Source organism: Manacus vitellinus, unplaced genomic scaffold, assembly GCF_001715985.3.
Source record: "Manacus vitellinus isolate BGI_N305 unplaced genomic scaffold, ASM171598v3 scaffold_44_pilon, whole genome shotgun sequence".
NCBI classification, from domain to species: Eukaryota; Metazoa; Chordata; class Aves; order Passeriformes; family Pipridae; genus Manacus; species Manacus vitellinus.
In genome coordinates, this window is record NW_021940565.1 from 6,422,074 (window position 1) to 6,435,239 (window position 13,166).

At 37.6% G+C, this 13,166-nt stretch overlaps 1 protein-coding gene and 1 long non-coding RNA gene across 2 annotated transcripts in view; one reads left to right on the forward strand and one right to left on the reverse strand.

Annotated features, from left to right (window-relative positions):
- Positions 1-13,166, forward strand: part of NR5A2 (nuclear receptor subfamily 5 group A member 2) — an 89,212-nt gene that overhangs the window by 27,803 nt on the left and 48,243 nt on the right. The window lies entirely within an intron of this gene.
- On the reverse strand, positions 2,616-4,905 carry LOC108640809. The gene is made up of 3 exons (XR_001921502.1): positions 4,685-4,905; positions 3,643-3,679; positions 2,616-2,776 (listed from the first exon to the last, which is right to left on the reverse strand). It is a non-coding gene; the product is annotated as an uncharacterized LOC108640809 (long non-coding RNA).

Here is a 13,166-nt window from a genome sequence, read left to right on the forward strand (position 1 = left end):
TGTGACGAAGAATTGTATCTTTATTCTGGTGTTTCAGTCAACACAGTCTCTTTGTTTCAGCTGGAGACCTTTCGGTATTTATTGGGGAGGGAATACTTACTGCAGTCTCGCAGTTTGTCCTGAGTAATGAGCAAACACAGTGGCTGGTGGTGCTGAGTCATAATCCCTCACCACTCAAGAAGCAGCTTGCTGCATCCCTTGGGCAGCAGCTGATTAGTCTGAGGGATGATCCAGCACTTTAGTGGAGGTAGAGGCAGGGCACTCCAGTCACACACTAATCTACTTCATCTCTCTTCAAGGTATGGGCAGAAAAGACTAACAGTGCTGGGAATCTTCCTTGTCTCCATGCTATAGCCAGAATTCCTTGTGTGAGGAACTAAATGTGTACCTACAACTGCTTACTATCCTAAAGAGAGAGATGAACAAGTCAGTCTTTTATATAGTAATTTTCTGTGTAAGTCAGGCTGTGCTTATAGGCCCAGTCTTGTACTGAGTATCAGAAGAAAGCTTTACTGAAGCCAATGAGAATTTGTCTGAATAAGAAGTGCAAGTGAAGGTCTTGAATAGTGTATTTCCATTTTCACTCACAGCATTTGACAGTTTCCTGTTTTCTTCCATAAAGCTGCCTGTGTCAAGCATTTCAGTTTCATTTGCTCCGTGTTGTTTCTATATGCCCTTTTTATTATCTATTTTCTCTTTTCCTTTCTCTTTCTCAGGAACTGTGCTAGTGCCACAGCCACTACATAGGCAGCAGTAACTGCAATTATTTGTGGCTCCAAGCTCCACTGACCGCAGAGATCTTCAACAGTCAGTGGTTTCAGTGACAAGCCCTCAAATTCCTTGTTCCCCCTTTTTGGAAAAGGTGGAAATATTTGAGAAAAAGGTTCAGAGTGGGTGGGTCAGGCAGGCCAGCAGTCACAGCTTGATACTTCTGGAGCTCAGTGAAAATTGCAGTAAACCACAAAGATATTAAATCCTAAGTATTAACTTTCCTTCATGTAACAGCAAAAACATGTAGAAAGAATAACAGGTGACAATCATGCAAAGTTTCTGTTTCTGCTCCCATTTGTCTGTGCAACAGTTTTAGGGCAGTTAAAATTGTGGGAGAGGGTAGGGTTGTAGTAGACAGGCTGCTTGCTGGGAGGCATGAGACTAAATTAGGTGGTAGTGCAAATCATCTAGCGTGCAAGTGGAAGCCAAAACTAATGTGTAGTTCATACCCAGGTCACCACAGTATAAAATAGTTTCAGCTTCTTTTTTAAGGACTCCACAGTAACTGATGTGCCTTATATCTACAAGTGGAGAAGAGAGCAGTAGATAGAAAGCCAGCTGCTCACAAATACTAATGGAGTATTGTTTGGCTTAGTACACATCATACTCATGAAAAACAAAATCAGGCAATTTTCTGCATTTGAGGCTGAGACCTAGAATCTCCTAACACTATTTTGAATATTGGCCATATTGCTAAGATTCTACACAGACTTTCTAGTCTTTGAGCAATCCAAAATTGCTCTAAGGAGTAGCACTGCCTTTCTGCTGCAAGACTTTGAAAACAATGGTCCTTGTTTATAACACAGCAAATAAACAACAAGAATATTAACAACAGCAACAACAGTAATAACAACTTTAAGTAGAAATAAACACACGGCAATTACTTTACATTGCTTTGGACCCATCATTCACAAGATGGGTTCTCGTTTGGCAGGTGTGGTCAAGGACAATGTTGTCTCCTGACTAGGAATGAACTTTCGGAAAGAGCGTTCCCAGTAGGAAGGTTTAGACCTCAAAGCGAGTGTTTACGTGACTAGCTCATTTGGTAACATTGAACAGCATTTATTTTTAATTTGTATGCCTCTCCTTTAAGTAATACCCTTCTCCTCTTGACTTCACTGGGAGCTCCACATGTTTTGCCTTTGATTCCGCTGCATGCTGACAACTCTAATTAGTGTTAACAGGAGTTTCAGTGGAGTTTCTCATTCTCCCTCTTTCTCTGTAAAAGAGTTTACAGATTGGGAGTTGGAGCTATATCAAACTGGTACATGGTACCTATCAGGAATGTATCTTCCTGTCTGCTCTGTCCCTGGCAAAATGGAACTCAAACTTTTTTTTCAGGCTGCATAACAATGGTGGCATAACTATGAGAAAAATTACATTGATCATTTTAACGAACTCCCCTCAGTTGTGAAAAGACTGCTTAGTATTGGTTTTGATTTTTAACAGTAAAAATTTCAGCTAGTTAACACAGTCTTTCTCTGTAAGTTGCTATTATAGTAACTTGGTGCAATAAATGAGTTAGCTCAGTTCTCTAGGGCTAGAACCTGCAGCTCATACTGAACCTCAGCCTGTTCTGCCCTGTAGAAACTGCTTTGAATTTCAGAGATATTTTGTATAGGGAAGAAATACTGTTCCATTTTGAGATTTTAATCTCAGACTTTCATGCACATATGTACAGACACGATGAACAAAAGCCCCCTTTCTTCTTCTTCCTAAGAACTATTGCATTTGGCTTTCTGTGCTCACATAACCCTCCTTCCAATATTTCAAAAGACAGAATTTCCCAGCATGATGATAAAGTTTTCCTGTGTTCCAATAATAAAAGTTGAATGTGCCAGTAATTTCCAGTTCCTCTGTGGTCGGGCAGCCTGTGAAGACTAAATCAGAAGTATCCAACCTGCAGTATCAGTGTGGGAGTCGGAAACAGATGTTCACCGGACAATACAATTTGTTGTCACTGTCGATACTATATGGCACTTTTCCCAACAAAAATTGTCTGTAGCTGAAAAGGAATGTAGGGAATGATTCATGCTCCAAATTATTATTTGTTAAATTACTGTTAATGTTAAATGCTCTTTGTTTTGTTTTGTTTAAAATGTCTGAATCGAGGAGGCACAAGCACTCAAAATACAATTAACTGGGGTTGTAGCATCTGTATACTCTGTGAACCAATTAATTTAAGGCTTTTTTCATCAAGACAAGACATTTTAAAACCAAGAGTCAAATTCTCTTCTTTAGAATCAGGGTACCTTTTAATTTTGTAAAATATTTGCTCAGTAGCTATTTACACAAAAAGCACATGACAAGACGTAAATGAGACAAATAATTTTGTGCATATCTGAGTGTGTATCTATGAAAATTAAAAATTATTATATTCATATAATAGTATTTTTATACATATAATAACATCCTAAAGTAGTTTATGCCTTGGAAATTCTAATATGCCATTTGGGCATTCAAAACTGATCAACACTCAAATGAAAAGTCCTCTATTAGCATATGATAGTAACATATGATGCCTAGCCTTGATTTCCAAATTTCATGAATATTACAAAAGCAGAAGCACTAGATCATACTTACTGTAAAAGGCACTGGATTGGGTTAGGTGCTTTGTAAATTAAATATTAATTTTTTCAGGGATACATCAAATATATGGGAAAAAAGAGGATGTATAAAGCCAAATGATATCCAGCCTAAACACAAATTAATATATTCAGTAGAAGTGTCAAAGAGAGAGCTAAAGATCTGAATGCCAGAAACCTTGGATATAGCACCTATATTTACATGAAAAAGTAACACTAGTTATTTTCGAAAATGAAGACACTGGGATTTGAATTGGAGTTCACTGAAACCAGGGACAAAACTCACATGCAGCCGCTGACTGTTGTATCTCTAGCAGGCTTTCCTTAGAGATATTAAAAAGAGGAAAAGGTGTGTTTAATCACAAGGCCTGAACAAGAACAAATGATTCTAGCACTGTAAAATCAAACAGTTGTCTTATTTTTACAAATGCATGTGGTAACACTTCACACTAATGTTTTTGTAATACTAATTTTGCATTTACTGTGTTTACAAGTCAGCATGTGACGAGACAGAATGAAATAGCTGATGAGGTAACATTTAGCACACATGTAAGCAATGTGCTGAATTTTTGTGTGTCTGTATATGTGTATTTTTATATACATTCTTGGGTCAAACTGAGTTTTTCATCAACTAAGTGTGGGCAAGTGCCAAAGTGATTTAGGATTAGAATGGGATTTAGGCTGATCTAGCTACGGTTGTATTTCTCATTTCATCATCGTGCCAGGAATACTGTGACAGTTGTGGGTTTTCTTTAATTTATGAAATAGACAAAATTAAATGCCCATACCAGACATACTGTTTGGTTATGGGGAGTGAAAGAGAAATTCTGGGTTAGGCCTTATTCTTTTGTCTGCACTCAGAAGAGTCTTGAATGTACAAAACAGCTGGGAAACTTCCTATGTAGCACACAGCTTGAAAAATGAACTCAAGACTTTTTTTTTTTAAATCAGTCTGATTAGGGTTATTTCAAGTGACTGTTATTCTAGTTCTGCAGTATATCTCTTTGAAAAAAATGAATCAGTACAGAAGTGTGTTTTCTGGGTGCATTACATCATTTTTAATACTAACTCTTGAATTCCAATACATGGATTGTGATAGTTGAATTCCAATAAATGTTTTAGACTTTGAAGACTTGTCATTGCAATACCAGAGACAGCACGTGCTCATACAAAGTTTTAGTACTACTTATCATTTCAAAAATTAGTGGATTAAAACAGACTCATTTGCAAAATCGATTAATCTGCCATTTTCAATCATGCTGCTTTTTATGTGTTAATTTTTATCTACTGAATGGCATTTTGCTTTCTCTCTTCCTCAATTTAATTACCTTTTTTGAAAAAGAGAGGCTTCAGAAGGAGGCAAATTTTGATGTTCAGGTTGCAGGAAAGGTTTCCAAAGAGATGAGAGAAAAAGAGATTACTGAAATTAGCAGGACTGTGTCCCGCCTGCCAGCGAGTGGAGTGAGCAGCATTCGGAGGAGAGGAAACCCTTGGCCACCTTATAGTGTGGCTGTGTACACCAGAGTTAGTTAGAGTGCTCTGAATCTCATCTTTTGATCTCGGGCGATATTTTTCTCTGTTATGTCACAGAGGTCACCTGGCTCATGTGTGACAAACTGCCTGCATAAGTCACAGTGCCAGTGGCAGAGATTTGTAACCATGTCCCTGGTCCATTGCCTTTGAATTATTTCGCAGGCCCTCTGCTTTACATTTACACTCTGTCGGAAGATGAACAGGGGAAGGGAGTAAAATCAAGGGCAGGGTCTCATCCTGAAGGACAAGGGGAAACAGGTGGAAGGTTAATGGCCCTGGAGCGTATCCACAAGCCTCTCAGGCTTGATATATGGGCCTCAGGCCTAAAACGGGCATTGGCTTTCAAAGATATATTATTTCATTTGAGGAGAGACATTCTGGAGTTCCTGCATTTGTCTGCTGATAGATGATCCTCTGTCCACAATTGGTTATGGCGTGTGAGTTTTCCTTGGGCCTGCTCCCGTACATAAAAATTTTGCTGAGCTCTCCAACCTTTCGCATGCCTGTGAGAATGGGACGTGTGCGGGCCTTTTGGCAGGCGGCTGGATTTTTGTTGCTGCTATTTTCGTAGTTCCTTTTGAAGCGCCAGGCAAGTGGGGGATGAAAGGCACTTCTGTTCATTCATACACGGCTGGGAAGGGGCAGCTTCGCAGGGACGAAAATGGGGCACAAGAAGATGTGAGGGACCCATTATGCAGACGTGTGTCTGCAGCCCAGGAGGAAGTCACTCCTTCTGACCCCATATTTTATACCGGCACACACCCGCAGAAAGATAAAAATGGGGAAATGATTTACATAATTTTTATGACCTCTCTTCTTTTATTATATTACAGTTCTGTTAGGGTTTTGGCATGTGCTCCAGCTCTTGGGCAAAAAAACTAAGATAGTAACTCCATATCTTAAAATTACATTTACTGAGGCCCTCCTCCAGAACACTTACCTCAGGCACCATGGGAAAATGAGACATTGCTGCCCATGTCCTAGCAAAGGCCCAGAGGACCCAGAGCTGGTTCTGCTGAATGCAACAGGACCACACTGCGGGCAGGGCAAAGCCCTAGCAGGACCCGGACCTGTTCCGTCTGTTGTGCCCGACTGGAAGAGGCACTTAGGCATGTATGGAGGAGCCTGGTGTGGCAAAGGCCTCAGTTCACAGAGGGAGCAAGTCCTGGATTCCTATGGCGTCTTCTGTCATTGCATAACTGCTGTAAATTGCAGGAAAATCTGTTTAAAAACCAAAGAGTTTAACAAAAAATCCCAAACCCCTTAACATATATTATGGTTTAGCATAGCCTGCATAACCGATTGCTGTTATCTTGATTTTTACCTGATTGCAGTTACTGTTATAGGATTATGTCTCTAAGACCTATTACTCCATGACAGCATGATTTAAGGAAAGTAGGGTGTATATTTTCACTACATAAACTATATTCATTTAGATTTCATAACAAATAACTTTTCAGTTTCAGTAGATAGATTTTGCTTGAAAGAATTCACATTAATTATGCTTAAATATCTCCTAGTTCTACCTTTTTTATTTTTCCTGTGCTGCTAAAAAAACAAAGTAAGTGCAGTATATATGTTGTAAGTTTCAATGCAGTTTGTTTGCTTTGGTTTTGCTACAGTAAAATTTGTACTTACTTAAGTTGTAAAATATTTTTACGGTGTTGTTTGAGTAATTAAGATCTGCTTTTGCTATCACTTAAGTCAATTGTTAAACTCTCAGCGCTCCACTGCAAGCAAGATCGGGTGCATTCTGCATTTCAGTCACTTTCTGTAGAAAATGTGCTGGTGCAATGCAATTACTGTTTCTTCATTTAGTGTTCTGCAGAGTTTTAGTTAGACAAGTAAGCTAAAAACTTGAGAGATATTTAGCATCTCCTGCAGCAGTAGGAAGGAAATCTGAGGACTTGTTAAAAGGAAAGATTTAGGAGCAGAAATTCTACAGAGAGAACTGAACAGAGTGTTAGCAGGAAGGAGGATCTGCTTTTCCACTTGTTGCTTTGATAACGGATAAAAGGCTGTCATGAACTGCAGGCTACCAGCTGGGAGCAGATAGAGTAATCCCAGCAGAGGGCTGGCCCCAAACTACACAGGCATTCTTTTAAATCTTTGAGACTATAGGAAAGTTGTTTTTCTCCTACCATTGTCATCATTATTCATGATGATGTGTTCCACCCCAGTTTAAAATGTTGGTCTAGAAAATCTACTTTACAATACTTTTCTGTTTGAAATGTAAGAAAATATCACGTAGACAGATATTTCAGCTATTTCACTCAACTACCTAAAGATTCCCAAAATAAATTCCAGAGAACTGGATCTGCCATCACGTACCACTGCTGTAAGAAATCTCTGTCATTTGATTGTAAAGGTATATTGTGCCCAACGTGCAGATAATCATAGGAACAATTTGGAACCTATGTCTTCCTTGTAATCAACACGCTTGATAAATGAAATCTAGAGGATGTGTTACTTGAAAGAGAATGGCAAGAGAATGTCATTTGTTAGAAAATGAGCCCAAGCGACCCCTGCACGGCATCAGTGCAAGCAAACACAACAACAGACAGAGCCCAGCAAACCCCTTCACATGGAGCTGTACTGATGTGCATTGTGCCACCAAGGTCATGTTACCAACATGCTTAGACACAGGCAGGACTGGGCCAATAGCATTTGTTAGCATGTGTACAGATGCTTGACAAGCCATGGTGTTTCAACCTGCATTATTGAAGAGAAAGAACAAAAAATACTTGAAGCCCCGATTGTCATTCTATACTGTTCATTTTAATGATATATGTAGGGGTCTAGCTTACTTTGTATTCTTATGTGTAATTACCCATATAAAAAAACACCACTCATTAGTGTTCTGTTCCACTGACTTAATTATACCCCTTAATTAAATCTTGACTAACTGGGGGTCACTGCAGTGTCAGTGGGATTTGTCACTGTTTGTCAGCAGGTGTCTGGTCACATCTATTTCTGGTTTCCCTGTTGCTGTATGCTGTTTAAGAGCACAGTCTTTTCTAAATGCAAAGGACAATTATGCATTACCTTGCTGTGTTTTGTTCCTTAAAGAAACATCAGTGAATCTGTTCTGTAATACTAGCGCTCTCCCAATCTTTATGTACAGGAGATGGGGAATGTAGCAAATATAAACCTTTTCAAAACACAGCTCATTACTTCACTTATGCTCCTTTTTCAAAGGCTTAGTCTTCCTACACTTAAAAGACATGGTCTTATTAATTTATCAAATAATCTTATGTTCAACAGGCATAAAACCATCTTGCAAATATCAATCCAGGGATACTTCTCCTTTTCCCTATCTCCTAAACATGAAATGAATTTGAAACATGACCAGCAAGAATGAGCTAAATCAATATTACATGCATAACAAATACTACATGACATGTGCTGCTATTGCTGTGCTGCTCTGAGTCAGAAGACCGAAGCTCCCGACTCACTGTTCCCTGAATAATTCAATTGGAGTTCTGCATGTGCAATAAGTGCATAATAGTGTCATTTCTGTCTATTTCAAATTTGCATGTTTTGGGTTTGTTATTTTAGAAAGTTACTTAGGGGAAATATAATTCCCCTGTTTACGCATATAATAGGTACCTAATGTTCATCTGAATAATTGATTAGTCAAGTCAGGCTTTCATAATTAGCTATCGGCTTTCCAGTGTAAGCCCACAAAACACTTGTCAATCTACAGACATTTTTAATTTATTAATATATATATTATCAAAAGAACTGCAGTAGTTACCTAGAAAGCATTTATTATTTATTCTGTCGAGGCTGAGGAAGCATTTAGATTCTAGACATGTATTTTGAATCTATTGTAACTTTCCCAGAAGATAATTTTTTTGTTCTGAAAGTTTTCATAAATGTTCTCTGCCTGTAAGCACTTGCTTACAGTGGAGATTGGAAAGATGGTTTTCAAAAAAAAAAATCCATTCCTAGGTTACACAGAAGCTAGTGACATATTTCACTAACTATAAAACAATGTATATTTCTTATTTTTACTCAGATACCTAACAACAATCTAAATAAATGCCACTAGTAGACATCCTTAATGCAGCCACAGACTCTGTGACCAGACAGATGTATCTGTTGATAGCACAAGTGTGACAGTGATATTGCAATTATGAGTTGTGCAGCTATATGGTAAATTGAAGAATTATAAGATAAATTGTATTTATCATGAACTTCATGATGCCACTTGAATTCTACCACTATTACACTTTTGCTTCTGCATGTTCCTGACCAGTTTTCAAGTGGTGGGTTTTAAAGGAAAAGAGCATCCTCCTTACTCTAGAAGTGTATTTTGAGCCCAATGGTATGAAGTTTATAAACCAAAACATTTGATCGTGAAATCCAGAATGATTGTTCAGTTCTTACCCGAAGTATACTTAAGATTGAACATCCCATAAAACAATAGGACTAGAAATCTTTTGATTTATATTATTGAGAAACAAATTTTATGTTTCCATTGGGAGGCAGCATTTACTTTTAGCACTTCTTGAGTGTGAGACACTGAATTTTTAAAAGATAGCATTATTATTATTTATAGAAAAGGTATTTTAGTTCTATATATGCTATGTTTACTTTCCCTGGCCCCTGTTCAGAAGAATAACCTTCATTTTAGTGAAAATATATAAGCATCAGCTTCCCATTAGTGAGATCAGGACGAGTGCTTTTCTGAATCAAAGTCCTTCTGATGCCTGTACTGTTTGAAGTGTATTAAGTTCTGTGCTTTGTAAGTTGAAAGATACAAATATAATATCAGAATTCTAAACCCCTTTTAGATCTAAAAGACTTCTATTATAGAATAGCTTTTTAGTTTGGAAAGAACATGATGAAAAAACCACAACATAGTGGTAGGAAAAAAGTATGCCCATTTTGGTGGTGTGATTTATTTAATTGTGGTTCACCACTTCAAATTATGTGGTTTCACAGAATTCACAGAAGTCCTTGAGCAATACTACAGCATCTTGTGTACCACAAGTATTATGTATATACTCTCAGTTTCTACTGGAAGGTAGAAACAATATTAGAATCCTTCTCTTTAACAAGTTTGGTAACATACCTCCCATTGAAAAATGCAAATATATTTCTAAGGGTGTCATTATAAAGTCCCTCCTCCACAATGTATATATCTTGTAGAATGTAAAATTCTGTTATCTATTTTATATCCACTGCAAAATAATCAAAAATCAAATGCTACATTGCAAAGAACACAGTATCTATGTAGGATTCAGAGCCATGTTTGCAACTGCTGTTTTAGTTTTCTCTATAACATTTGTACAGTGTTAACATTTCAATCAGTGTTATATAAGGATTTTCTATTAGGATATTTTTAAGCATAGTTTTTTCTACCTGGAAAGCATTTATAATTTAGGCTGGTATGCTAATTAGGGATTTGAGCTGTGTGAGCATGGAAATGTCTGCATTCTCACTATTAACATGCAGAGTTCTCAGCAGTTCCCGAGTCTGTTACCCCGAGTTCAGAAACATTTCCCAGTGGTATTGTATGGCTAGCTCGGTTGTTCCATTTAGATTTTGAAAGAGCATTGTTTTCAGAAAGTGTTTTACACCTGGAAATAGATGTGTCTGCTAAACAGATTCATATTTGCATCATTAGACAGGTGATCTGATCACAAGGCGGAAGAGAGATCATATACATAAACAATGAATTAAAGCCCTGAATAGGATTGCTAAGGCTGTTTTTCTAGGTTACAGCTAAATGAGGGGCCATTATGTGGGCTTTCAGATAGACTCACAAAGCTCTTATCTGTATAAACCTGATAGATCTGCCATTATTCTTAGTGACTAACAGAAGTTATATCATTCAGTTTCATTAAAAATGCATTAATCCTTTTTTAGTAACCTTTTCCTAATTCATTGATTCAATTATACAATGAACAATAAAAATGTTTGGTATAATAAAAATACAGTATTAAGAGTGTGTTATATACATAAATATTTCATTGCAATGAAATTATTCAGGGTTAAAAATATTAACAATATTAATATCATGCTCCGAGACAAGAAAAGTGTACTTTTTTTTCAGCATCTCTGAAATTATAAATCAAAAGGATGAGTCTTTAAAATGTGAGTCCCAAAGTAGTTGGTTATAGTATTACTTGTGGTCACTTCATGTACAGACTTCCTGTACAGTTGGTGACACTTACCAGCACAGGTTGATTGAGGGACAGGAGAGTTTTTGGTATGTATGCACATATTGCTCGTAAATATCATGAAGCCAGGCTCCTTCTTATCAGATCAATTCTCCCCAAAGTCACTGTCCTCTGAAATGGCCTAAATGAAAACAGACTGACTCCCACAGTTGGACCTTGAGTTAACACAAGTATTGGGAACATCTTGCTTGGTGAAGGTACACTCAGAGCATGGCAGCACTCTGAGCAACTTTCACACAGTGGCAGCTTCCACTTACACCAGCTAAATAATTCAGACCACCAGGACTCCAGTATAGCTCTCAATCTGGTAGTTCACGCAAGACTTCAATTGATTTTGACACAGCTAGTACTTTTTATCATTTTGTACTTGGGTTTTTTTATTAATTTTTGTGTCAGGAGAGCAAACTATCATTTGGTTGTATTATACTGTTCTCTCAAATGCCAATAACCAGGCATGGCTGAGCCGGTGCCTGTGCGACACACTTGATGTTGCTGCTCCCGTGAAAATCTGGTGTGATTTCTGCATGCATTCCAAGACTAGAGGAGCAGAAAGCACTTCATATTTTCATTAGTCATCCCTTTACAGATTTACTTTTAATTCTTTCAGCAAAGCACATTATTAAAAGCAATGACCTGAGGTCTTCATTCAGATATCAGACTTGCAATCCTGTATAATGTGCGCCGCAGGGCAGAGGTCACACTGACGAGTCTGTTAATGTAGTCACTCTGGAATAAGATCAATCTCCATACTTCACCATATTGATCTAATAGCTCATTGGCACTTCCCTCTTTGAATTGATTAGCTCATGTGTGAAAAGAGATTGATGGGTTTGTGACCCTGAGGAGTCTGTCAGGGGCACACCCATGGCGGGGGAAGTGCATGTTTTCACTGCTTCATTTGGGTGGCTCATTACCTGGATGCCTCACGGGGAATAAGGGTCATAACGTTGTTTTATGAATTATTTACAAGAAAGTATCAGGGGGTTGTTTTATTTGATGCTCTACCTGTACTGAATCCATTCTAAACAGAGCATGAAAAAATACACATAAATGGCCAAAGGTACCAAATATTTGTGTAAAGGGAACCACGGCATATAAGTGACCTTAAAAAGCAATTTTACTAATATAAGGTAATCATAATAGATATGAGGGTAGGAATAGACTTCATGGGTCACCTAGTCCATTCCCCTTATGCAATGACAGAATATTGATGATATCTAGAAATGAATTACATTTTAATTGCATATTCTGGATAAGTACTTACAGTGAATCTAGTTCAGACATCTTGGGGAACTTCATATGCACATTGCACTGTAGAAAGAGGCAATTTGCATGCAACATGTGAGCTAAAAAGTAAACTGTGCACATTCCTCGATTGTTAAAAGTAACCAAAAAAACCCCAAGATTCAACTCCATTTGTCAAATAGTCATATATTTGCAAAATGCATATACAGTAGATTGGATTTTGGTGCAGTGTGTGCTCATGCAAGAGGAAATTTAAAAGGAGCTGTCGCAAGAAGCTGAATTTAGAAGTTGGCTTATGTTAGGGTGTGCTTAAAAAATGTATGCATTATCAAAGTCTTTACAGATATAAAGCAATAAAGCTAAAAACTGGCTCCTTGAAGCCTTTTGCTGAAAGCCAGGTATTTTTGTATTTCTGTCTGCATGTGAATTGTAGAATGAGTATGAAAGACATTCATAATGAAAAAATCTCATCTATGCCATCCAAGCTCTGGATACTGTACAATACCATGCTAGGGATGGTGTTACATAGGATGTCAGGTTATGTGACTGTGCCACAGTTCAAAAAAATATTGAGCAAAATATTCTCATATGTCATTAAGCTGATGCTTATATTTGTGTAAGAAGACAGTAAGCTTCACTAATAATATCTTGTTGTATTATTTAACTGGACATCCTGGGTTTATTTTGCGGACTGGCAGTTTAAATTGAAAAACTGATAATTTTACTTATGGTGAAGTATCCATGTATGCTCTATGCAGTCGGGCAACCCTTTCCTACTATTTGATTTATGGTAACATAAACAGATACTGCATAAGACAGTAATAGTCAGTCCTTTCCCTAA